General features: G+C 40.2%; 1 long non-coding RNA gene across 1 annotated transcript in view; it reads right to left on the reverse strand.

Annotated features, from left to right (window-relative positions):
* LOC142827779 (uncharacterized) overlaps positions 1-14,532 on the reverse strand; it is a 93,424-nt gene extending 78,892 nt beyond the window's left edge. Inside the window, exon 1 of the long non-coding RNA XR_012902531.1 lies at positions 14,057-14,532. This is a non-coding gene — a long non-coding RNA (uncharacterized LOC142827779). The remainder of the gene's footprint in view (positions 1-14,056) is intronic.
* Positions 14,533-27,342: the final 12,810 nt, after the last annotated feature.

Genomic DNA, 27,342 nt, shown 5'->3' on the forward strand with positions numbered 1-27,342 from the left:
AGCACTGCAGCTTTTTACAAGTTTTTCAGCATAGCACAGTGAAGCTCTTAATAGAAAAAGACTAGAAATACTTTTGGATTCATGGTACAGCATCAAAATGAAGCTCTTCCCAGATATGCTCTTTCTCTGAAACTGCCTCAGTCATTCAAAAATAGTTTCACTCAATTTAACTTCCTACTGAACCTTCTAAATTACTGATATTAAGCACTTGGTTTCACAACAAACTTAATGAACAGTTCTGACAATCTCTAAGCAAGGCCAGTGGAAATGCATGGGCCAGATGGAATCACAGATTATAATACTTTCCCTTTGGCCTACAATTTTCTGGCACCTGGCAGTTCATTGCCTGGATATGTATTATGGTTGATGCCACAACCCTTTTTCTGAGAGCTGAATGTGAAAAGAAATTTCAGAATATAAAGCTCCCCAAAGGACTGATTCTTATTTCCCCAGGGACAGTGGATCTGAGGAGGCCAGGATAGCACAAAATACGGGCAATCAGGATAATTCCTTTAGGTTGTTTTATCTCCTGAAGTAGGGTGCTTTGAAGAAAAAAGAAGAAGAAGAAGAAAATTGAAATAAGGAGAGAATGTAAGGGGACAAAGGAAGAGAAAAAATGAACCAGGCAGATGGAGGCAGGAACAAATTGGAAAAAAAAAAGAAGAATATAAGATGAATGAGTAACAGTTGCGGATAAAGTACCTTTGCAATGTTCACAGTGAGATTACAGAATCTGTAAGTTTTTTATTATGCTAAAAATGTGTATGATTAAATGGAGGGATCCAGCTAAGCCATTGCATATTTCCTCTTCACACTGGGCTGCAAGAGGCAAAAGGAACAGTGTTTGAAATTGAATTGCTTCATTTGTGGAGAGAAGAGGGCCTGAGACAAAGAAAAAGCTTGAAACATAGGCCCTGGATTCAGAGACCTGTTATGAGGCAAGATCTAATCATAGAATCTTGCAAGAACGGGGTTGATATTACAGAAATCCATGAAAGATGTGCTAGTTACAGAGTATTTACACAAACATCTCGATATGAAGTGGTATGCGAACATAGTATCATGGTGGTACAAAAAGCAAAAAAACATTCCCCAAGGATAAGACGTGCAAAAACATTCCAAAAACACAGTGAGCCAAGGTGGCATTCAAAGAGGCAGCGCCACACAGCTGAGCTCAGGCTCTGTGTGGCGCTGCCCCTTTGAAATGCCACCATAATGGTTCAAAGGGGCAGTACTGGATGGAGCTCGGGGACAGCTCTGTGTTGCGCTGCTTTGAAATGCTGCCATGGCATTTCAAAGCAGCAGAGCCGCGTGGAGCCCAAGGTCAGCTGGGGACTGATTCCAGGAGCTGTGCAGCATTTCTGCAGAACCCAGGATCAGCTGAGGACTCCCCAGCTGACCCCGGGTTCTGGGGAAATGCCGCATGGAATCCAGGGTCAGCTGGGGAGACCCCAGGTGATCCTGGGTTCTGCGGAAATACCACGTGGCATTTCAAAGCTGCAGTGCAGCATGAAGCCCAAGCTCCATGAGGGCGCTTCCGCTTTGAAATGCACTTGAGCCTCCACTGTGGGACTCTTGTACATTTCAAAGATGGCACTCCCACTTGCAGCCTGGAGTCACCAGGACTTCCCTCTGGCCCTGGGCTGCACGTGGAGTTCTACATTCCTCCTTTGAAATATACAAGAGCCCCAGTGGGGGCTCTTGCACATTTCAAAGGAGGAATGCGCAAGTGCATCGACTACTCGACTAGTAAATTAATCGTTAGTTAACATCCTTAATTCTGCTAGAAACTAAAAATCATGGACTGAACAGAGACACTGGACTTATGGTTTATTACAAAAATCTGTAACTCACAACCCTCTCTCTATTTTTCCTATAACTGAAGAGGAGTTAATGGGCCACTCTACCATGAATGGTCCCTTATACTATGTGCTAACTACCTGTGCTAAATGATCTGTTCTATCTTGCATTTACCTGTGATGCTGGGCATAACCTTCTGAGACCTGAAGAAAAGCTCTGTGTGGCTACAAAGATTCTCTCTTTCACCAACTGAAGTTGGTCCAATGACTGTCCTGAGTCCACTCTCGAAGGATTTATATCAGATTGACACAGGTGTAATTGAGATAACAAGCTGGTTTAAAGGCTGATAGAAAGGTGAGAACAAGAATGGAGTTTAGAAATAAAATATTTAGTCTTTGCTTGCTTCCTTAATACCTATGAGAGGGAGCAAAGAGCAGAACTTCATGGAATCTATCATTAATCCAATGCACCATTAGAGTGGGTATGTGCACAACCCTAAAACATTAGCAGCAGCCATTTTTAAGAGACATAACGGCACATCCTTATTGTATATTTCTTGGAATCACAGACTTAGACAAAATACAGTTGTGGGTTAGAGTCTGACATCCTGACTCGCTGCTCAACAGTACCTTACTCCAGCTAAGTCAATGGCACAACTCATGGAACAAAGTGCTACTTAACTAGATATAAACTGGACTTCTCCTGGAGGAAGTAAGTATTCGTCATTCATTAGGGAACTGGAAACTGGCACATTAGGAACCACCTACAACATACCTGTCCTTTCAGAGATCAATTGTCAGAGCATACAGTGAGTTGACAGTGACACTTGCTATTTCCACAAGCTGCAGCAGTAGGACTCAAAACCATCTATTATTTTGAAATAGCAGGTGCACCAAAAAACAACTAGAGAATATCCAGCATACTTACTGCTTTTCATGTACTTTTTGGGTAAAGAACAGATTGCCTTTATTACTCCTGACCTTACATTTCTTTGTCAAACATATCAATCACTCCCCCTTAACCTTTAATAGGAAAGGCTAAAGTTGTTTATTGCAGCAGTTCCTGTGCACCACAAGGACACCACCTCCATTCTAAACTAGATAAATTTGCATACATTTCACTGATTATCCAAAAAGATTGCTTCTTCTCCTAAAATATCTGTTCATTTTATTTTTTGTTCCCAAGGAGGTCATGCACTGCCAGAGAGGTTAAATTTAAAAGTCAGCAGTATTTGGCAGAGATTTATGTGGGAATGGATATGGGTCTGCACAGCTCTCAGACTGATTAAATAAAGGATGTCATGGGAGTAGTATGATAGTATATGCATACTCCAGTAAATGAAAGTAATGCATTAGAATGCAGCTTTAGGGTCTAATTTAAAAACATAATTCAGACACAAGCAGAAGCCTTTAAAATATTGGCAGATGTCTTTATACTGCATTTCATATAGAGGACAAAGTGGATTAAAGATAATCCAAATAATGGCGCTGTTTCATTTATTTTCACTTGTGTTTTATTTCCTTTAAAGAAATTTAATTTGAAGAGGATTGGTTTCCATTTTTCATATTTTTATGTAGACCTGCTTCAAAATGTAAGCAAAAACATCAGCACAAATGGTTGTTGCTGCTCTAAAGCAGCAATGGTAGGTCCCAGCTTCTTTACTCAGCCTTGGTGCAATAAATATTGTTACAAAAGGACATTAAAATAATTCTGAACTTTATTTTTTCCTCTTGATTTTATTCTTTGTCAAGGTGATTAGTGATTAATTCGTACTTAGAATTTTTAACTTCTATTGTAGCCCACTGTTGAAGGGCAGAATGACTATTACTGCCTCTGCTCCACATTTTATTTCCCCCCATGGTACTCTATCAGGTTGGTGCTTTTTTTGCATTGTTCTTTCCCACCTTCCCATGCTGATTTAGAATCCGGGAGGGGGTGAGTTTAAGAAACAGAGTTCAAATATAGTTTTACAACATTAGCAAACTGAACAAAAGTTGGGGGAAACGTAACCTTGCAGGAGTCAGTGAGTCCTGTGACACAATAATATCTTCATAGGCCCTCACACTCTAATTGGATCCACGTGGATGGACATCAGCCCCCATGTAAAGATTTACTGACCTCAGCATCCAGCCCCACACCTCTGACAGTCTTAAACTGAAAGAGCTTACTGTGTGGCTTTTTTTTCAGTTGGAATCTCTCTCTTGACTAAAAGAAGAATTATTAAAAACAAAAACTTAAAATGACTCAGCTAAAAATGTACTGAATCATATGATCAGAGAATGAGAACTGGAAGGGACCTCAAGAAGTCATCAAGTCTAGTCTCCTGCACTCATGGTAGGACCAAGCACCATCTAGATTATCCCTGATAGAAGTTTGTCAATCTTGCTCCTTAAAGTCTCCAGTGATAAAGATTCTACAACCTCTATAGGATATTTACTCCTGTGCTTAACCCCCCTGAGAGTTAGAAAGTTTTTTCCAATGTCCAATCTAAACTTCCCTTGCTTCAATTTAAATTTTTTGTTCCTTATCCTATCATCAGAGGCTAAGGGGAATAATTTTTCTCCTTGAAAACAACCTTTTAGGTACTTGAAAGCTTTCATCATGCCCTCTCTCGGTCTTTTCCTTTTCAAATTCAACAAACCAAATTCTTTCAATCTTTCCTCACAGGTCATGTTTTCTAGATCTTTTATCACTTTTGTTGCTGTTCTCTGGACTTTTTCCGATTTGTCCACATCTTTCCTGAAATTTTGTGATCCAAACAGATCACAATACTCTAGTTGAGGCCTAATCAGTGTGGGATAGAGTGGAAGAATTACCGGTATTTCTCATGTTGTGCTTCCAATACTCCTATTAATTCACCCCAGATTGTTTATTACACCATTAGCTGAAAAAGAAAATATTCTATTCAAACATCATGCAAAAAAGCATACATCAATCTCATGATGCTAAACATAATAGTATTTAGAAGGTGAAATACTTAAGGCATAAGTTGTCATGCTATCAGAGATCTTGGAACTCATCATCAACATTAATTAGTCAAAGATCAAAACACTTCTGTGAGATGGGGCAGTATTATCATCCTGATTTTACACCCACAAACACAAAAACACAGGCCCAGGAGGCCAAGCTAGCTTCAATATCTATGTATCTATGCTTTAAATGGTCATTCCTTCCATACAAGATTAAAGTGAGAAGAATAAATTGGATGGTGAGTTATATATATCCCCCAGTCTTCACTTCCAACCACCCACTATATCCCCAGCTGATCTGCCTCCATGTTGGTCTCTAGTTAAGAGAAGAGTCTTCCTTAGTGATTGGGGGGAAAGAGAGTGAGTGCCATAGAGGTGGCTGACTCACCCCTTTTATATCAGAGAAAGAATGTCTAGGTGGACTGGATCCACTGTGTGTGAAGATATGAAACAGTACAATCCCCACCTAAGGACATAATACAAGCACGTGGCAACTGATTAAACACCTATGACCTGACAAAATTGTAGTCAATATTCATATTTTAAGTACACTGTAGAATGCTTCAGATAGTATATTTTCAAACTCTATGAAGTTACCCCTCAAAAATTTCTCCTCTAGGCTATGTCTACACTGCCCCTCTCTTGCGGAAAAACATATGCAAATGAGGCTAAGCGTGGAATATCGCCGGGCCTCGTTTGCATTATTAATGAGGCTCTGTTTTTGTGCAAGGGGCTTTTGCACAAAAAGGAGCCATCTACACAGCGCCTTTTTACCCCCCAAAAACCCCCTCTTGCGCAAGAGCCATTCTTCCGGAAAAAAATGTGGAAGAACGGCTCTTGCACAAGAGGGGGATTTTGTGCAAAAAGGAGCTGTGTAGATGGCTCCTTTTTGCGCAAAAGACTCTTGCGCAAAAATGGAGCCTAATTAATTTTGCAAATAAGGCATGTCGATATTCCATGCTTAGCCTCATTTGAATATGTTTTTCCACAAGAGAGGGTCAGTGTAGACATAGCTCTACCTACTTAACATGTTGTCTTTGTGTACTGATAAAAAGAGAAAAACAGATACTAAAAAGGATGCTGAAAAATGGGAGATGTTGCAGAAAAGAGCCACAAATCATATCTGAGGGCTAGACATATCAGAGGGCAACCAAAGACTTAAGATGATTAACTTGTTCATTTTGTCATAAAGAAGATTGAGAGGTGACTTGGTTATGGCATATAAGTATCATTATGGTTTAATATTCCAGGCATTTAAAGGGTGTTTTAATCTAGCACAGAAAGGCCTAACAAGAACCAATGGCTGCAGGTTAAATCAGGTAAATTCAAATGAGAAGTAAAGCATGAATTTGTAACACTGCCAAGCAAAGTGTCAGACTCTCCATCTTTTGATGTCTTCTAATTGAGACTGAATGCTTTTCTGGAAGGTATGCTTTAGTCAAAACAAGTTATTGAACTCAACTGAGGAGGAGCTTGATGAAATTCTATAGACTAGCTGATCTAATTGTAACTCTTTGCCTTAAAAAAACCCAACCTATTAACCTAAGGCTGTGTCTACACTGGGCCACTTATTCCGGAAAATCAGCCACTTTTCCGGAATAAGCTGCGAGCTGTCTACACTGGCCCTTGAATTTCCGGAAAAGCAACGACGCTCTACTGTACAAAATCAGCCACTATTCCGGAAAAACTATTCTGTTCTCGCTCGGGCATAAGTCTTTATTCCGGAACACTGTTCCGGAAAAGGGCCAGTGTAGACAGCCCAGTAGTCTTTTCCAAAAAAAAGCCCCGATCGCGAAAATGGCGATCGGGGCTCTTTTCCGGAAAAGCGTGTCTACATTGGCCACAGACGCTTTACCGGAAAAAGGGCTTTTCTGGAAAAGCAGCCTGCCAATGTAGACGCTCCTTTTCCGGAAAAACTGAAAACGGAATAGTATTCCGTTTTAAGCAGTTCCGGAAATTCATGCCAGTGTAGACACAGCCTAAAGGTATGCACTATTTTTGGATACTGGAGGTATCCTGAAATAGAAATTCTGTGCCTTTTAAACCAGTCCATTATTTTGAAATAGATTTTGAAATAACTGGCTCATCGTTCCAACATCCCTGTAATCCTCATTGCACAAGGGTTAAGGGACATTTTGGAATGGCAGTTTATTTCAAAATTTGACACTGTGTAGACAGCACCAAATTTTGAAATAAGCTATTTTGAAATTAGATTGAAATAAGGTACGCAATTTGCCTAGCTCAAATTGTGTATGTTATTTCGATCTACGTGTGCAGTGTAGATGCACCCTAAATGATTGTGTCACACTAGGTCAAAAAGATAATTTCCAGAAGTTCCAAGATGTATTTGTGTATTATATACCACAATAGTGTCTTTGATGCCATGGCAGTCTGCTGAGGAAAATGCCACTGGGTAAAGAAAACATGTTTTAAATAATTCTCAAAATATGCCCTATCTAATACAGATGAAATTTTGCTCAACAACCTGGCAGGAACTTTGGTAAAATCAGTAGTCCTATCTCAGCTCAGAAGGAGGGCACGCTGGAGTGAGAACTTTACATCAACTCTGAAAGGACACAGTATTCTCTTCCCCAGAGCTAATGTAAGTTAATAGTGCAAATGGCTGTCATCTCTCCACTTCCTTTAAGGTATCTATCACCTTGAGCATATGATGCTCAAGGATGAAATTGACCTCATAAGAGTGGGAGCCTTCATACCAGTTTTATCCTAGAGAGAAGCTCTGTAGCTGGACCAATAATGGAAAAATAAGAAGCATGCCTTTAAAAGGTGTAGCACTGGTTTACAGATAAAGCTGTGTCACATAGCATCAGTAGCAAAGTATTACCAAAAGAAAAATGACCTTGGAATTTAGAACCCCCTGCACTGAATCTGAACCTAATAAGACTCTGAAGGCTTTAGAATAAGTCTTTATTATATGACAATTTAAATTCCCCTGAATAATTATACTGCCAAAGCCAGGCCTGGTTCTCAGATACTTCCCAGGCTGACAATAATCAAGTGTGAAACATTGTTTCCAGAAGGAGACAGGCCTTTTTCTGTGCTTATTGCCCTTCCAAGCTGGTGGGAATCTTCCCACTATTAGGAACATTCAACACTGAAAGCAGAAGTGATGCACTGTGGGGTCATGCAAAGTTGTGTGCCCCTCAGATTTATGCAAGGGTGCAAGCACATCTGGAGACATGGAAAAGGCACAGGACCTAGCGCTACCACTGAGTCCCATTAGGAAATACCTGGAGCAGGGAAAAGAGATGGGGCTGGCAGCATAGCTCCATGTCAGGGGATTTATGGATGCCTGCTGAGTCCCATCCCTTCTGTTCCCACAGCTACAGTTAGCTGCCTGTCAGTAGGTACCTGAAGCCCACTCTGCACCTGCAGAGGAGGTGTGATAGGAGAAGTCTGTAGGGAAGGAGCTGTGAGGGGAGGAGGGTAAGCTGGTGTTGGCTCAGAGAAGCTGTGTAAGGTGCAGGGAGAGTGAAAAAAGGCCCAAAGGCATCACTATCATAGAATCACAGAATCATAGGACTGGAAGGGATCTTTGGAGCTCATCTAGTCCCCTCTTCTCATGGCAGGGTTAAGTATAATCTAGACCATTCTTGATAGGCGTCTGTCTAACTTACTCTTAAAAATGTCTAGTGATGGAGATTCCACATCCTCTTTGGCAATTTACTTCAGGGCTAAATTTAAGTTTATCCTTACATCCAACTTAAACCATGTTTGCCACAATTTAAGCCCATTGCTTCTTGTCCTATCAACTCCTTGCTTCTTGTGCTATCAAGAGTGGTGGGTCATCTCTGACTGACAGCACATTAGTAGAGTTACAGACTGGAGGCAGAGAACTTCTTTCCCATTAAAACAAAAAGAAGACAGGAGCAATTGAAAAAAAATCAACATTTTTAGCTTGTTAATCTCCATGAAGGTTAAACTTCTGAAGTTGAGCTAATGGAAAAATTATAAGTCTCCCTAACCTACAAGTCTCCCTCTTATCATTAAAATGGTTTAGAAACTTTTGTTGTTGTTTGTTTTATCTGACTATTGCCAACATCAAAGTGTTTAAAGTTTTCGATTTTAAAATGTGGAAGTCCCAAAATTTAGCACCATATGTCATACTAAAATTGTGGTAAGCAAAGCAAATTAAGAATGTGTGTGTCTGTTTGTTTGTGTGTGTGTATGCATGTGTGTGCGTGCACACAAACTGAAAGAGTGAAAAACAGAGAGCATCTAACTGACAAACCTAGCAAAAAAACTGCAATGTGGCTGAATGGAAAACTAATGAAAACAATTTGGAAATGTCTAAATGATGAAAACATGTTTTTGTCTTGTAAAATTAGATTTAAAAATCAAAATGGTAACAGGTATTGATTTAATGAAGAGATAAAGGAAACAATAATCAAATACAAACTATACAAGATATTTTAAATGGTAGATTTTTATAACCTTACTAGCCAATTAGCCCGTTATAAGATGGGATTTTCAGGTCTCTCCTCCATGTTGGTTTTCTCTCCTGAGTCTCTCGCTCCATCCGTCTCTCTCTCTCTCCTTCTCCTCCTGCCTCCCCCCCCCTCTCTCTCCTCCGCCTTCTGCCTCTCTCTCTGTCTCTCTCTTTCTCTTCTCCTCCCTCTCCTGCCTCTCACTCGGGGGACCACGGAGCCCAAATAACCATTTGGGCACCTCATTCCCCGTGCTGCATGGCCGCTTGCACCACTTGCTCCCACGTGGCGACCCGGCTGAATGGCAGAGAAGTCAGCCGAGCGCCACGGTGGGAGGCGAAGGGGGGCGGTGCGGTGACGTTCACGGCCAGGGGGTGGGGCCTGGAGCCGCTGTCATGCTGCACGTCACCACCCCACCCCCCTTTGCCTCCATCCGTGGAGCTCGGCTGACTTCTGTGCCACAGGGGAGCAAGCGGCCATTTGGGCCCCGCACTCCCCATGCAGCATGGGCTGCCCAAAGGGAACAGCCAGCATTTCAGCAACAGCGCCACCCAGAGGGAACAGCTAGCATTTCGGGCAACAGCACCGCCCAGAGGGAACAGCCAGCATTTCGGCATTACAGACTCTCAGACACTGGGCTACTATATATATGATTAGGCATTTTCATCCTAATTAGGGAAGATGAAAAGGCATACGGATGAACACACACCAATACAGGCAATTCATTCTTGCTATGGTTTATATTTCATCCCCAGTGTTAAAAACTATTTATATTGATGCTTCTTTCTCCATTGTGATAGGTCAGCTCTTTTCATGCTAGTCTTTCCACTGATTACAGAGAACTTTGGGTCAGACCCATTAAAGTAAATGGCAAAATTCCAAATGATACAAGCCCCAATTCTGCAAACATACAGACGGTTAATATTTTTAATGAGAATAGGTCTCCTTGACTTCATTGGAATTATTCACAGACAACAAGTTAAGCATGTGGGTAAGCATTTGCAGGTTTGGGGCTTTACATCTGAAGAAGATTGTTCCTCATAATGGATTTCTTTTCTTCTATGTCTAGATTGTTTTGGGAGGAACTCTGGGGATATTGTACCTTAAGTAATCATGATCTCTCCTGGGGCTATTTGCTGTGCAATATGCAATTTCCAGTGGCTCCTTCTTACTCCCAGAAGACCAGACATATATGCCAATATATTTAAGGTACTTATATGTCCTCCAGCACTGTGATATCTTTGAACCTAGCAATGTTAATATATTTATTCTCAAAACATCTATGGCTATGTCTAGACTGGCATGATTTTCCGCAAATGCTTTTAACAGAAAAGTTTTTCTGTTAAAAGCATTTGCGGAAAAGAGCGTCTAGATTGGCATGGATGCTTTTCCGCAAAAGCACTTTTTGCAGAAGAGCGTTCGTGGCAATTTAGACGTGGTTTTGCGCAAGAAAGCCCCGATCACCATTTTCGTGAACGGGCCTTTTTTGTGCAAAACAATACCGCGTTGTCTACATTGGCCCTCTTACGCAGAAGCATTTGTGCAAAAGGGCTTTTTCCCGAATGGGAGAGTCATTGTATTTGCGGAAGAACACTGACAATCCTACATGAGATCGTCAGTGTTCTTGCGGAAATTCAAGCGGCCTGTGTAGACAGCTGGCAAGTCTTTCCGCAAAAGCAGCTGCTTTTGCGGAAAAACTTGCCAGTCTAGACACAGCCCTATCAGTGAGAGAAACACTATTACCATCATTTCACAGATGAGAAACTAAGGCCCATATCCTTAATGGTATTATACTTGTAACTTACATTGCTTTTTGAGATTCTGTGCCTAAATGACTTGCCCAATGTCAAACAAAAATGCCATGGCAGTGCAGGCAATTCACTTAGATCTCCTCAGTGCCAATCTACCACCATAACAATTGGACGATTCTTCCTCTAACTGACGAGGAAGTCAATAACTATGACATGGCTCATATGATTCCCACTTTAACTTTAGTCAGGTAGCACAATTAGTGGTATAAATTACCTCAGTGGTCAATAATATATTTGAAGATACAGAAATCTGAATTACCACATTTCTAAATTTAGAACTAATAATCCATTCTAGCGTGAGATGTTTGACACCTCTTACAAATGTTTTGCACTTCCTTGTCTATGGAAACAGGTAGGGTATGTCTACACTACCCCGCTAGTTCGAACTAGCGGGGTAATGTATGCATACCGAACTTGCTAATGAAGCCTGGGATTTGAATTTCCCGGGCTTCATTAGCATAAAGCCGGCTCCGCCATTTTTAAAAGCCGGCTAGTGCGAACCCCGTGCCGCGCGGCTACACGCAGCACGGGCTAGATAGTTCGAACTTCGTAGTTATTCCGAACTATCTGTATGCCTTGTGTGACTGGAAAAATCTTTTAATCTCTCTGCACCTCTGTTTCTTGATCAGTATGCTTGGAATACACTATTCTTCAATTCTCCCTTTTAGTTTTTAAATTCTTTGGGGCTGGACTAACTCTGTGTGTATAAACTATGCCTAACACAATGGTGTACCATTCTTGGATGGCATCTCTAGACATTACTGTAGTGCTAGCAATAAAGCTAAGCAAAAAATGAAATCCTCATCGTTGATCATTTGCATATGATGCTGAATGCTTCTATCTACAATAGCCATCTCTGAAAGAAAAAAAACTTCCGAATTTCTCCTGTGAAGAGAATGCAAATTATCAAAATGTATTGACATTTAATTTCAAATATATATTATTTCAGTATGATAATGCACAGTGAACCTGTGGAACTCTTTGTCAGAGGATGTTGTGAAGACCAAGACTTTAACAGGGTTCAAAAAAGAGCTAGATAGATTCATTGAGGTTAAGTCCATCAATGGCTACTACCCAGAATCGGTAGGAATTGTGTCCCTAGCCTCTGTTTGTCACAGGCAGGAAATGGATGACAGGAGAGGGATCACTTGATGATTGCTTGTTCTGTTCACACCATTTGGGGACTCTGACATTGGCCACTGTTGGAGGATGGGATACTGGGCTGGATGACCTTTGGTCTGACCCGATATGGCCATTCTTATGTTCTTTACTAGAGGATCCTGTGAACTACAAAATGCTCCCTTTAGGGAATGTTTTAACAACATGTTGACAGAACAAGACACTCCATGATAGATAGACAGAGAGCTAAACCAAATTACAAGTATTATAAAAGTAGGAGGGAGTCAATCTAGCAACAAACTAACTGAACATAATATAGTTTGGCATTAACCTAATACAAAAATGTCTTCATAAATTAAACAGCTTCCATTTCTCTCCCTCTAGGATAGAAAAATAAAAATAATTAGGTAGCATTTTAATGTGCAAGAACATCAATTACTCTAAGCTACAAGTGAAATGTTACTTTATGAAGATAAGGAGTTAATCTGCTTTATGAGTAAATGTGTCACCCCTGCATAAGTTAACTATATAATTATACAGTTCCATTATAGTAAACATAGTGAGCTTCAAAATTCATCCATATAGGAGTTTTAGAGTTGTAGTGTACTAGGTGTATTTAATGTCTGGAATTTTATCTCTACTTTCTGCAGTGTTTTTTTCCTGCAATTTAAAGGGCAATCTGAGCTAGTAAATATAAGACCAACAAAACTGAAGAATATACATTTAAAAAAAAAAAAGAGTCAGCTGCTGGGAATCAGGACTCCAGATTCTGTCACTGAGTAGATAGATGTGTGATTTTATGATAACTATTTAGGGCACTTTTCAGGCTTCAGTGCCTAAAGTTAGTTAAGCACCTCATTCTATATCCAAACATTTATCTATATGCCTTGATTTGGTAGGGAAGCTGAGTGCCTGCAGTTCTTATTCACTTTTATTTAAGAGACTAAATATGGTTTTGGTATTTAATGTCAACTGGCCATATTAAAAAATGCTAATCTCTCTGTGCTTCAGCTGCCACACCTTTAAAATGGAAACAAAAATAATACTAATGGTTATACTAATTAATATTTGAAACATACCTTGAAGAGTCATACATTCATAGATTTTTTTTTAGTCCAGAAGGGGCCATTAGATCTTCAAATCTGCTTTCCTGTATAACACGGGCTGTAGAACTTCTCACTGTTACCCCTCTACTGAGTCAAAAAACGTGTGTCTGGCTAAAGCTATCCTTCAGAAAGTTATCTAGATATGGTCTGAAGAGGTGGAAAATACTCAACTTCCCTTGATTGTTTGTTCTGGTGGTTAATCACCCTCACTATCTGTGCAGCTGACAGACTCCACCAGGCCCTGGGCAAACTGAGGGGAGGGGAGGGGAGGGCAGCTAAGGGATCCCAAAAGAGGTGAGGCCTCAGGAACTGCAGGCCCTTTTAAATTGCTGGGCCCCAGGGCAGCTGCCCTCTTTGTCCCTCTGGTCAGCAGACCTGCTCACTGCAAAATATGCTTGCCTTATTTGTAGTCAAATTTTGCCTGCTCTCAGCTTGCAGCCCTTGGTTTTTGATTATACCTTTCTCTGTTTTATTAAAAAAGCCTTTTAACACCCAATATTTTCTCCTTATGAAGGTATTCCTACATCATAATCAAGTCACCTCTTTATTTTCTTTTGGATTAGATAAAAAGATTGAAATGCTTAAGTTTCTCACACTGTAAGGCATTTTCTCCATCTGTTGGGTCATTTTTGTGGCTATATTATGTACCCTTCCAAATATTCAATATCTTTTAAAAAATATGGACATCACAACTGTATGAAGCACTACAGTGTTGGTCTCACCAATGCCATATGCAGACATAAAATCACCTTCCAGTTCTTACTCATTACTCTCCTATATATAAAGCCAAGAATCACACTTACCCTCTTGGTCATAGCGGTCAAGTTCAGTTTCTTGTCCAGTGTAACTCTTGAGTCCTTTCCAGTGTCACTGCTTTCCAGGACAGTACCTTGTTCTATAAGTAGATGCATATTTTTTCATTTGACAAAGTTCTTAAGGAGCCCAAAATTTAGTTTGAACAAGCCCAGGTCACCAAGTGATCCAGATTGCTTTACATGGCTGTCGAAACCTCGCTCTGTCAATCCTTGTGATAGCAGCAATGCTCTAATATTTTACTTCCAGACTCCGCCATTGACAAAAATATTCAACAATGTTGGGTCTTATTCTAATCCCTGTGAAATACTACCAGCAGCATCTCCCTTCAATGATGATTCCTCAGCTACTTGTTGAAATTTGTCATGCAAGTGTAAAGAATTCTATTTATAAAACAAAATAAAACAATGTCTTCAAGAAAGAGCTTAATGTACACATACTATATGTTTTTAAGGTTTGTTTTGAAAAATCATTGCTCCATAGCCAGAATGACTTATTATTGTAAATTCTATAGAAGGTGTTTGTGTGTGGGTGTTCAGCAAAACCACACAGAGAGCTTTTTTTGCCGTAGTAGGTCACATTGAATACAATGTGCCATGTTTCTTCTGGGAAAAAAAAAGCCAAAGAATAAACCTCCAATATTTGCTACATTCTAAAAGGCAATTAGGCTCCTACAAATTAAATAAACAACATAACCAAAAAGGCCCAGTTTTCCCCTTTCAGCATCAGGCATTTGTGAGATGGAGGGCTAAGTGCAGTCCATTTTGTTATTTTGCAGCTGAGTTTGCTATAATGAAATATCCATTGATCCACTCCATTTTGTTGGCTTTAAATGAGTTCTAACCAATATGCCAGGGGAATGTCTCTTGTGGTATCCAATCTAATCATTGTATTGGTATATATATATATACTTGGTAGTGTTTGTCCTTGATATTATCCACAAGTTTAGAAGGCTGAACAACTGGGACTGTAAAAATATTTAGGAATCACATTTTTTTAAGCAATTACTTTTGATTATGGTGCACCATCTAAAAGAAAAATCACTTATTTACATGTCAGGGTGTGTATGATTGTCTTTAAAAAGTCTTCTAGACACTAGTGTAGGCTGCTACTTGTTTGCATTTGGAAAAAAAAGAAGTGCCATACTAAAGAATGAAAGCAGAAAAACCTGTGTAAGATCAAGAATTTTTTTTAAATGTAACATGGGGAAGGAGGTGGTCTCAAAGGCAGAAGGGCTCCAGAGCAGTTAGGATTTTCTAGGTATAAAGCAGCAGCTGTATACTGTATAGGACAACTGCATCTGTTTATCCTTGACAAACCGTAACTTGAAGCGCTTCAAAGACAGAAATTCATGGAATCTGTACAAAACTTCCTATCGTGCAGTTTTTTAAATTATAAGTCTGTCTTTTTTTTTTTTAAGGTTGGTACAATTCCCTTTAAGTTATTTTAGGAAATGAAGAATAAGATGTTGCATCAGAATACTGCTATTGCTGCTTTCAGCTAATGCTTCTATTGCTTTCAATTTAATATTGTACAAAGGGTGCTTAAAATGTTTTACAGAGGTGGCATCTGAATCTGATTCAGAGACTGGCACTTGATAAATAGTGTATCGTACAGTGAGCACATGATACCTGTGCTCTGGCACCTGCACCTATCTGAGAACCTCCAGAGGCTGCTGCTTTATACCTAGAAAATCCTAACTGCTCTGAAGCCCTTCTGCCTTTGAGACCTCCTCCTTCCCCATGAGAGTCTGGCACAGTGCAGACAGTGATGTGAGATCTGCCTTTATATGACTGAGAGGGGGTGCTGACAGGACATACTCCATTAGAGCCCTGGGACTCCAAAATGCCCTCCTGGTCCAAACTCACCTGAATTTGTCAATTCTCAGGGCACTCTGCAAAGCTTGTTTGTTTCACCAGGTCTGTCAGCAGAGGTAGGAGAGATTGGCCAACATATCAGGGGTTTAGGGCTGCTGCTTAGAAGAAGGTGTGAGATTACTGAAGTGTATATTTAGTTTGTAACTGTAAAACAAATAGCAGGGCATTGCATGTAGGCAATGTTATTTTTCTACACTGAGGGCAAAAAATTGATTGTCATTTCTAGTATGTCCACTCAGCCCATATCTTCACTTAGCAAGGCAAATGTTTTTGGTGAATCTTCATCACATTTTGGGCATTTTTTAAAATCCCAAACTAGGCCCAAGGAGAGACATGTGTGTGGACCCTGGCATTTGTGCTGAGCTTCATTAACTTCAGGTGGACTCTGCACAGGCTCAGGGATTCTTCTGCACTGATCTGACTGTGGATTAGGGTCAAGGTGGATCTGAGCTGAGGTAGTTTGAGATTTCTTAACTCTATATTTACCAGACAGAAATGAGCTACTTCAGGAATAGGTGGAAGAAAAGGGACTGAACAGTTTATACAGTTATTGACACAGGAGGAAAAGAATAGAGCGTTTACATTTGTATATCAGCAGATCCTTCACCAATGATAATGACAGTGCCTGGGTAACAAAGCTTCTTCTAACTAGCCTGCACATGGCCTTTCAAGCTATATTACTCTGGGTAGGCAATGTGCTCCAGACACTAGCCTGAGACTCAGGAGATATTTGCTGTTTACGGTTCTACCCTGAGCTGCTATGTGACCTTGGGTATGTTATTATCATTCTCTATGACTTGGTTCCCCTTTTCACAGGTGAGACAATAGTATTCCATTTCTCCCAACTTTTGCCTTCCTTTTCTATTTAGATCATATGATCTTCAGGACAGGGATTCTTCCTAGTATGTGTTTGTACAGCACCTAGCATCAAGGGGGGCTTAATCTTGGTTGGGTTCTGCAGGAGCTACTGCAGTACAAATTATTACTAATCATGAAATACTACTTTCCTTTCTCAGTAGCTTCAGTAGCTTCATCAGTTGTAAACAGTAGAGCAGATGGAAAAATGCCAATGACCTTTTTTCAGGGAAAATGGTTTATTTTATTTTATTTTATTTTTTTTCTTTCCCGGAGATGCTTTTCGGGGTGGGGAGATTCAATTAAAACCCAGCAACTAAACAGTTGTAACTTCAAAAAACTAGTTTTTAGTTAAAAAAACCACTTTGTTTTAAAAAACAAATGTTATTGAAAATCCGAAACTGTGGAAAATGTAATGAGGGAGAAACATATTTTTGTCAAAATTGTTTTAGTGAAAAGATTCTGAACAGCTCAACTAGAAAGCTAGTTAGATGAAAATCATAATGAAACAGGCCCATGTACAGACATGCAACGAACCATACAGAAGTACTTGATGCAACTTTGACTGAATGGTCCAAGTGTGGAGGCTTTTTAGTCTCAGACTACTCTCTACAGGCCTGGAGGAGATACAGAACAAAACATTAATGGATGCAGTCCAATGAGCACTCTAGGGCAGGCAGCACTAAATCATGCTGGTGACTTTGAGTCATCCAATCAAGATTTCATAGTCACAAGATTTCATATTCATCAATGTCAAAGTAAAGAAGTTGTTATTTGAATTGGACTTAAGTTCTAACTGAAAGTCTTACAAGCTGTGGCACAGGATTTTTAATTTATTTTAAAGTGTGGACAAAATCAAAACCTTTAAAATCAAATGAGAATTAGACATGCTAATCAATCCCTTCCGTTCCTTCTCCTCCACCACCCAGCCAACCAAGCAAACAAAAAGGAACTCTAGCACAGTAAGAGAAGGAACACCACATACCGTGCAGAGAAATAGAGATGATGATATTTAATTTTAATCTACTTAAAAGAATGAGGCCACCACCCAAACTTTAAAATTATATTTTCTTTGTCAGAGACCAAATTTTAGAGTCTTAGGTGACTTTAGAAAAATGTCAGCATAGCTATCTTTCTCCACGCCTGTGAACTAGAAAATATGCTGTAGGGAACACCCCTGAGGTGGCCTAGAACAGATAATCTAGGAGATCTTCCCAATCTCTAATTGCTATCATTCTTGTATTTGATTTGTGACCATTTGCATTGCATTTATTCACTTGTATTTGATAATTGCAAAGCTTGGGACATATTGAAAAATGACACCAATGACACTGATATTAAAGATGTCTTAAGACATACAGTACAGACAGTAACTTCAAATTAGCATAGCATACATACATTGCTTTGTGTGCTCCCTGGAGGGGGTCCAAGGATTACTGACTAACCCATGGGATGCTTTCTTTTCACAGCATTTACACTAAGTCACCACCTGCAGTGATGTAAGCCCATGACTCACCTGCCTGAATGGAGGTCTCTTTAGGAGCAACGGTTGTGTGCAGAATACATCTGCAACGTCCAAATAAATGAGCCCTTCTAAAGTAAGTCAGCACTACCACTGTTTAGAATGCAGAGCCCTTGTGAAGGCTGAGGTGAAGCAGCTGGCTAGCAGCTTTTGTGAGTCATTTTAAAAAGCCACTCTCACAGCTGGAGAGAAAAAGCCCTGGCAGCACTGGCACTCCATTATGAAATCTAAAAAGTCCTTCTCTGGGCGGAAGGAAAACCATCACCAGCTGTCAAGTATTTGAAATGTTAAAAAAATAAATAAATAAAGCACAAAACCCCTCACTTGCGATACAGAGGCCACATGAGAGGAAATTAGAGTTCCTCTGAGGACTGAGGAAAGCGTGGGCTGATGATATCAGGAAATCTTTCGGTGAATGGGAATACTCAGCAGCTTTCTATAGTCCAAGAAATAATTCCTGCTAAAGTCTTTTCTGAGTTAAGCACTTTTCTCCAAGTCACCTGAAAGAATTGTGTGGCTAAAAAAGCACTTGACCTCTATTAAGGTTGTTGTCCAGAAGTATCGATCTGAAAGGCTAAATGTGGCAGAGAGAAAAAAATGTAAGCCTCAGAAAAATCAGTCCCAAATCTTAATGGTTTTCTTCAGTTTACATATGTAAAATGTGATAATTGAATGGTTTCTAAGGTAAATCAGTCTAAGGCTATTACTGTGTACTTGCTGTATAACAAAGGAAGACTGATTTGAAAGAAAAATTGACATAATGATACAGTTCAAGCAGGAAGATGTGGAGTCACATTACTTGCATAGCTATGGTGCCTTCAGGGATTCTATCTGAACATGTTTCAGGGACCAAACAGACAGGAAATCATTAGAGATCACTCCCCAAACTGACTTTTCTGATCTTCTTTCTTTGAAGACTACCTTATTTACAGCCACACAAAATGCATTCACAAGTGTATTTTCATGGAACAATTGTGACATCTACTGGTCAATTTTACCAATACCAAATGTATTGTCCCTCTAGTAATCTTAAAAAAACGGAACAACTGTTCTAGCTTTCAAAATCAATTTTTGTCCTTCTCTGTCCTGTCAGCACTGATTCTTTAGACATCTCACTGGGGTTTAGGTCAGTTGTAACTAAAAAAGTCATGGGAAAAAAAACCCCTCTCTTAAAAGTAGTTGAAACTTTTCTGAAAAGGGCTATTGCTCTGTTACCATATGTGTGCATGCATGTATGGAGAGGAGTACAATGTTACTACAGGTTGAACTGCTCTTGTCTGGGACACTCAGCTCCGGCAATGTCTGTGGTCCAGAAGTACCACGAATGTTGCTAAACCAGAGAGCTCCAGCTGCAGTTGTTGAGACTGTCTGGGAGCGTAGCCAGTCTGTTCTGTGGCAGCCTGCAGGACAAGTGATCTGAGGGTAAAGAGCCCTGGGAACAGATGCTGCCGTGTGTGGGATGAGAATCTTGGGAACAGCTGCCACTGTGCATAGGGTTGGAGAACTGGGTCTGGGTTTGGGAACCCGAGGAGCAGCTGCTGCTATGCATGGGCAGGTCTGTGGTACTCTGGGATCAGCTGCCACTGTGTGTGGGACTGGAGAAGCCCAGGAGCAGCTGCTATCTCGCATGGGCCTGGGGGAAGGAGGAGAGTCTTGAGAGCAGGCTGGAAGCAGCAGAGCCAGGCAGGTGGGCCAGAGGAGGTCAGGCCTGCAGGTTCTTCAGGGGCAGCACCCCAGGAGAGCCTGGATGCCTGACCTCCTCAGGTCTAGCACTCCAATCCCAAGGGTATCATACCAGGGAGGTTCAACCTGTACTCCTTTCCTGCTTTGTAGATACTAGAAGGAGAGTCAGTCCTAACTGGCTGGCTCTTGCGCACCCTTCCTCTTACACACATACAGCACAGCTCTCCATAATCCAGACATAAGTTCAGCCTTCAGACTGTAGGGCCTACTAGAGTAGATGTATCTGAAAATGAAATAACAGAATTTAGAAAAGTGTTCAGGAATGGATCAAATTCAGGCCATTCCATTTTAAAGAACGTGTATGTGGGGGAAGATTAGCAGAACATGAGAGAACAGCACGAGACTTCAGCCAAAACGCCTAATGTGATCCTCGTATGTATAAAAAGGGGAATTTCAAGTAGGAGTTTAGAGGTTATATTACCTCTGTCTTTGGCACTGATGCAACTGCAAGTGGAATGCTGTGTCTACTTCTGGGGTCCATTATTCAAGAAGGATGTTAACAAATTGCAGTGAGTTCCAAGAAGAACCTCATGAATGACTAAAGGATTAACAAGTCTTTACGGAGAAAGATTTTAGGCACTCTGTCTAATTAGTTTATTAAAGAGGTTAAGGGGTAATTTGATCACAATCTATAAGTACCTATGTGGGAAACTAGCATTCAATAATATTAGGTATTTAATATAGTAGACAAAAGTATAACAAGATCCAATGGCTAGACCCTGAAGCTAGACATATGGTGACTAGAAATAAGGCACACATTTTAAAATGTGGGTAATGAACCACTGGAACAATTTACTGAAGGCTATGATTGATTCCTCACCCCTGGGAATCACCAGAAATCTTTAAATCAAGGCTAAGTATTTTTCCTAAAAGAGATGAACAGGAATTAAATCAGGAAAATCCTATGGCCTAGGTTGTAAAGGGCAGACCAGAAGATCACTGTGGTCTTTACTGGCTTTATAATCTAAGAATCCATGATCACTTCATCACAGTCAGCAGCATACCTTTATAGAAATCATACAGATTTGCAGTGACTGTTTTTCCAGGCAGTGTTCTGAATTAAATGGATATTATTCAAAGACACAAATACACAATCCTGTAATTTTCTACTGTATAAATTAGGTCTGCGAGAAATGGCCAGCACAATGGAATAGTGGATTCCCTGTTTTCTGATACCTGGCACTTCAAAGGAAAAGGAAACTTCTGAAGGGTTTTTATAAACTGCAGGAGGGGTAGAAATAGCCACTAGAGCCACTGAAAAGAAGAAAGATGATGGATAAAACTACAAGTAGGAAAGATCATGAACAGGAGGCTCCACATGGGCCAGTTAACCAAAAGAAGAAAAGAATGAATGTGAGACCAAATGCATTGACTCAATGGGTGCTTTGGGGATGGAGCACCCATACAAAAAATATATAGGTGCTCAATGTGTATTAGCAACTCAGCAGATTAGCTCCTTCCCTTTCCCCTCCAGTTCACCAGCATGCCCTGTAAATCAGCTTCTCCTCCTCCTTTCTGCCTCTCTTGCCCTCCTGATAAGCTGTTCAGCAGCATGAGGATGTGCTGGGGAGAGGAAGGAGCAGAGACCAGGGAGGGGGTAGGCCATGTGGGGGAAAAGGCAGAGTGGGGTGGAACAGGGTGGGAAGAGGCGATACAGAGTGGAGATTTGCGGAAAGGAGTGAAGTAGGGGAGGGGCCTGGAGCAGATCAGGGGTCAAGAACCCCTCACCCCCCCCCCCCCAAACTTAGGAAGTCAGTGTCTCTGTGTGACACCAAATCAAAAAGGGAGAGAAAAGAAGAAATATTTGAAAGCATGGGGGGAGAGGGAAATGAATGTCTGTCAAACAGAGCAGTGGTATATTGAGTGGGGGAGATGGAGGAATACGGGGTAGTGAAAAGACAGACACATTTTGTTTGTTTGTTTTTCACTTTGCATATTACATACCATAGTAGAGCTGGTTGAATTCCAGAAGGATATATTCAAGCACACACACAAATTCAAATACTAAGGCTGCCATTCAATTCGGCTGCATTTGTATTCTTTAGGACTTGCCAAGACACAAAATTTTGGTGTGTGGATGATTTAACAAATACATGCATTCCCATTGGGCTTATATATTTGACTCATCAATACTCTATAAATCTTTCATCATCCAGTTAGGGACCAGAAAGTAAAGCATCTGCATTGAAAGAGTAATTAACAACATTGGCTATGTTGGGAATGCCCCATAGATGGATATCACAGGTGAGTAATAAAACATAGTTTTGAATACCAAAAACTCCCATTTTGTGTAAAGGCAGTGTGCAGCTATATCCCCAGCCTGCTTTTCCCCATATTGCTGGAGCAATCTCTAGCCCCGAACCAGTTAAACCTAACATTTGACCGGTTAACTGATGCAATTTTATTTTACATCCATAGTGCTGAGAGTGCCTCAGTTGCTGTATAAAGAATGAAAAGGATGATTGATATTCCCTACACTATTATGAAATGCCAATCCTGAAATGGTGCTGAGGATGAATTATGAACCAATGGACTAAACATTAAACAGAAGTGCTAATTATAAGTGCTTGGTAGCTGTTGTACCCACCTACTACTGTTCTAGGTGACATTAGAAGAGCATGGTACAGATCAGAACTAGTATATCCATGTCGCCGTGACTGCTTTTTAGCTTAAAACCACAATTTCCTGTTGTACTATGGCAATAAAAAAAACCCTATCAAATCACTGCTTCACCCAAGTATCCATTTCCTGTTGCTATGATACGTTCTGCATCAGGAGTGAGTCCCTGCTATGTTTTCTACTTTCTCAGATTAATGTCTAGAGAGCAGGAAAATAAAAATTGCCATACTGTGTCACAGCAGTAATTCATTTAAGAATGTAAGAATGTCCAAACTAGGTCAAACCAATGGTACATCTAGCCCAGTATCCTGTCTTCCGACAGTGGCCTGTGCCAGCTGCTTCAGAGAGAATGAACAAAACAGGATAATTCATCAAGTGTTCTATCTCCTGTCATCCAGTCGAAGTTTATGGAAGTCAGACATTTAGGGACACCTGGAGCATGGGGTTGTGTCCCTGACCACCTTGGCTAACAGCAATTGATGAACCTGTCCTCCATGAATTTATCCAATTCTTTTTTTCAACCAAATTATACTTTTGGCCTTCACAACATCTCCTGGCAATGAGCTATGCAGGTTGACTGAGTGTTGTGTGAAGAAGTACTTCCTTATGTTTGCTTTAAACCTGCTGTTCATTAATGTCATTGGGCCAGCTCTGGCTTTTGTGTTATGTGAATGGGTAAATAACATTTCTTTATTCTCTTTCTCCATCCCATTCATGATTTTATACACCTCTCTCATATCCTTCTTTAGTCATCAAAACTAAACAGTCCCAATTTTTTAAATCTCTCCTCAATTGGAAGCTGTTTCACACCCATCATCGTTTTTCTGGACTGTTTCTCTCAATTCTAACCTTGTGATTCTGGCCATGGTGCAAAGCTGAGCAGCACCTGCTCAGCTCATCTCTCCCCCAGCAAAGCAGGGAGGGAATAAAGAGGGATAAGGAATGGAAAAAGCCTTGACTCTCATGGGCAGTGGGTATTAGAAGCAAGGGGAGGCAATGGCTTCCCTGGGTCTCATTGCTCAACTTCTCACCTCTTACTTCCATAGCAGGTTCTTGCAGCTTGGTGAAAGTCTTCCCCCCAGAGTAGATCTATTATCTTAAAAGTGAAAAGCCTTACCAGACTTCTTAGTATAACATAGATCTTATCAAAAATGATTTAAGTGGTAATGAAACCATTTAAGAGGCATGTGCCAACCTGACTATATATACTGTCAGCATCTGAATTTACTGACAAAAGCCGTTGTGCATTAGTCTAAAATGTCTATATGACCTTAGCTTAAAATCTGCTTTAAACATTTCACTAGGTTGTTGCTGAAGATTATAAAATCACAACTCTAAAAACTCCTTGCATGATTTTTAGATGCACAATCTGAGTACTCAGCTTTAGCCTTAAATACTTTGATCATCAGACATATTTTAAATAAATTCTTCAAATACCATATTTATGTAAAATGCACATTTTATTTTAATTACTATTGTACAAATATTTGTTTTCAAAGTCTTCCTGCTCTTTTGTTCCATCCTTACTCTCCTTTTTTTATCCCCTTGTTGAAGAGAGCCCTTAAAGGGACATGTTCCCTTTTATTCCAGATAGCTGGACAAATGAGATTCCCTTTCTTTATTTATAACTATTTGATGAACTAGTTTTAAGAGAACCCTCCACCAAAATCAGTACCTTAGTAAGATATGAAATTCTTTGTAATGCCTAAAATCTTTAGAAAAATATTTTAACAAGCATACGTTAAAAATATAGCATTTCAATAACATATATATTCTTATGGAGAATAAATTAGTGTTCCCTTTTTCTAAAAGCAATGAACTTTGTTACGAATACACTACATCCACTCTGATTAATTTAAAATAATGTCTTTGTTTCAGTGTGTTAAATACAGTAGACTTCTGATAATCCGGAACCTATGGGACCTAGGCGGTGCCGGATTATCAGATAAACCGGACTATCAGGAGTTACTATAAACTGGTTATATATATACTGTATACATTATATACTATATATAAAGTGTTCTTAACCCTTTTTATTGTACATACTGTATACAGTATACTGTAATGTTTTAGTTTTTTTAAGCCTTTTTTACCCTTTTTGCTCAGTTGAGCTGCCGCCGCTGTTACCTTGTGACTAATTTTTTGCCGAAGCTCACTCACTAGGCTCTTGCCATTTTGATGCCGGACTATCAGGAGTGCCGGACTATTGGATGCTGGACTATTGGAGTTTTACTGTATGTAGTAAGCTGGAATGATTACCTCATGAAGGCTTAAGACTACATTTAAAATATAAAATCAGCTTAGAAATACAGATTAAGAAAATGTAAAACAGTGAAAATGTAAAACATGAGGAGTAATGGTAGTTCGAACTAGGAAGCCTAGTCCGAACTACCTAGTTCGTGCCACGTGTAGCCGCGTGGCACAGGGTTCGAACGAGCGGGGATTTAAAAATGGCGGAGCCCCGCTTATGCAAATGAAGCCCGGGAAATTCAAATCCCGGGCTTCATTTGCAAGTGCGGTATGCCTACATTACCCTCCTAGTTGAAACTAGGAGGGTAGTGTAGACATACCCTAACAGATTAGTAAGACTTTCCTAACAGATTAGTAAGGATTTCCCTTTACAGAAACTATGTTGACTTTTGTCCAACAAATTATGTTCTTCTACATGCTTCACAATTTTATTCTTTACTATTGTTTTGACTAATTTGCCCGGTACTGAAGTTAGACTTACCGGTCTGTAATTGCCAGGATCGCCTCTAGAGCCCTTTTTAAATATTGGTGTCACGTTGGCTACCTTCCAGTCATTAGGTACGGAAGCCGATTTAAAGGATAGGTTACAAACCACAGATAATAGCTCAGCAATTTCCCATTTTAGTTCTTTTAGAACCCTTGGATGAATGTCATCCGGTCCCGGAGATTTGTTAACATTAAGTTTTTCTATTTGTTCCAAAATCTCCTCTAATGACACTTCAATCCGGGACAGTTCCTCAGATTCATCACCCACAAAGGACGGTGCAGATTCAGGAATCTCCCCAACGTCCTCAGCCGTGAAGACTGAAGCAAAGAAATCATTTAGTTTCTCCGCAATGGCTTTATCATCCTTGATTGCTCCTTTTATAGCTCGATCATCTAGGGGACCCACAGGTTTTTTAGCAGGCTTCCTGCTTCTAATGTACTTAAAAAACATTTTGTTATTTCTTTCTGAATAATTTAATGTTGTATTCACCAGGGCTACGTCTAGACTGGCATGATTTTCTGCAAATGCTTTTAATGGAAAAGTTTTTCCGTTAAAAGCATTTGCAGAAAAGAGCATCTAGATTGGCATGGACGCTTTTCTGCAAAAGCACTTTTTGTGGAAAAGTGTCCATGCCAATCTAGACGTGGTTTTGCACACGAAAGCCCCGATCGCCATTTACACGATCGGGGCTTTTTTGCGCAAAGCAATACCGCGTTGTCTACACTGGCCCTCTTGCGCAAAAGCATTTGGGCAAGAGGGCTTTTGCCTGAATGGGAGCAGCATAGTATTTCCACAAGAACACTAACAATCTTACATGAGATCATCGGTGTTCTTGTAGAAATTCAAGCGGCCAGTGTAGACAGCTGGCAAGTTTTTCCACAAAAGCAGGTGCTTTTGTGGAAAAACTTGCCCATCTAGATGCAGCCCAGGACAGCTGACTTACTTACCCTTAATACAAAGTTTTTGCAAATAAATCTCTGACCAACTTCAGGGTATATCAAAAAACTCTGTGACTGACTTTTTTTATTCCCAAATTTAGTGCTTTTAATTAGGAATATTCTGCATGTCAGAATAGAAAGAAAGACAGCAGGGAGAGGGTGGGGTTTGAGCAGAGTGGGAACAGGACCTAGGTGGAGCACTCTGTCCCTATCCTCCCTTAAGTAGTAGCTGGCTGGGGGTTCAAGAGGGAGTAAGTTACTCCACCAAAAGGGGGAGGTAACATCTCCCCCAAAGCAAACTGGGGACATGGGGAAGAATTGTAACTCTGAGTCACAATTTATTCTCTGGTGGTGAAGCTACATGCTGAGCCATTCTCACAGAAGTTTGTGAAGATATAGCATAGTTCACAGAGAATTCTCTCTGTGTACAGATGAATTAAACACTGGTTATTGTTATTTTTGTATTAATTAGAAGTTATTATTTTTCTACATTGCATTTGGATACTTAATATTATTATTTTAAACACAAGAGAAAGGAAAGACAGTTCCTGGAAATACAAAGGGCAGAATACTCCAGAATTGCACAGCAGTCAGTGAGAACTGAGGGAAGGCAGCACTATGCAAGACTGAGCCTAAGGAAAAAAGATGGAGGGAAAAAAGCAGACAGGAAAAAACAGAGTTACATCTGGCGGGGGAGGATATAGGCAATAGAGGACAAGAGAGAGAGATTGTTCTCCCAAGATGAAAGAGAGGGAGGATTGCTATAGGCATTTGAAAAGGGACTGAAAGAAAATTAAAAATAAAATGCCTTGAAATATTTGAATCTCTCTATATGGAAAGACTGAAAAACACAAGCAGAAAAAATATTAAAGCCACTGTATTTGCCATATAATTTTATGTTTATAACTATTAGATTTCAGAAATGAAATAATCCAAAGAAAATATATTGCTAAATTATTTCTTATTGTTTTATAGCAACAGAAAG

Source organism: Pelodiscus sinensis, chromosome 3 (assembly GCF_049634645.1).
Source record: "Pelodiscus sinensis isolate JC-2024 chromosome 3, ASM4963464v1, whole genome shotgun sequence".
Taxonomy (NCBI): domain Eukaryota; kingdom Metazoa; phylum Chordata; order Testudines; family Trionychidae; genus Pelodiscus; species Pelodiscus sinensis.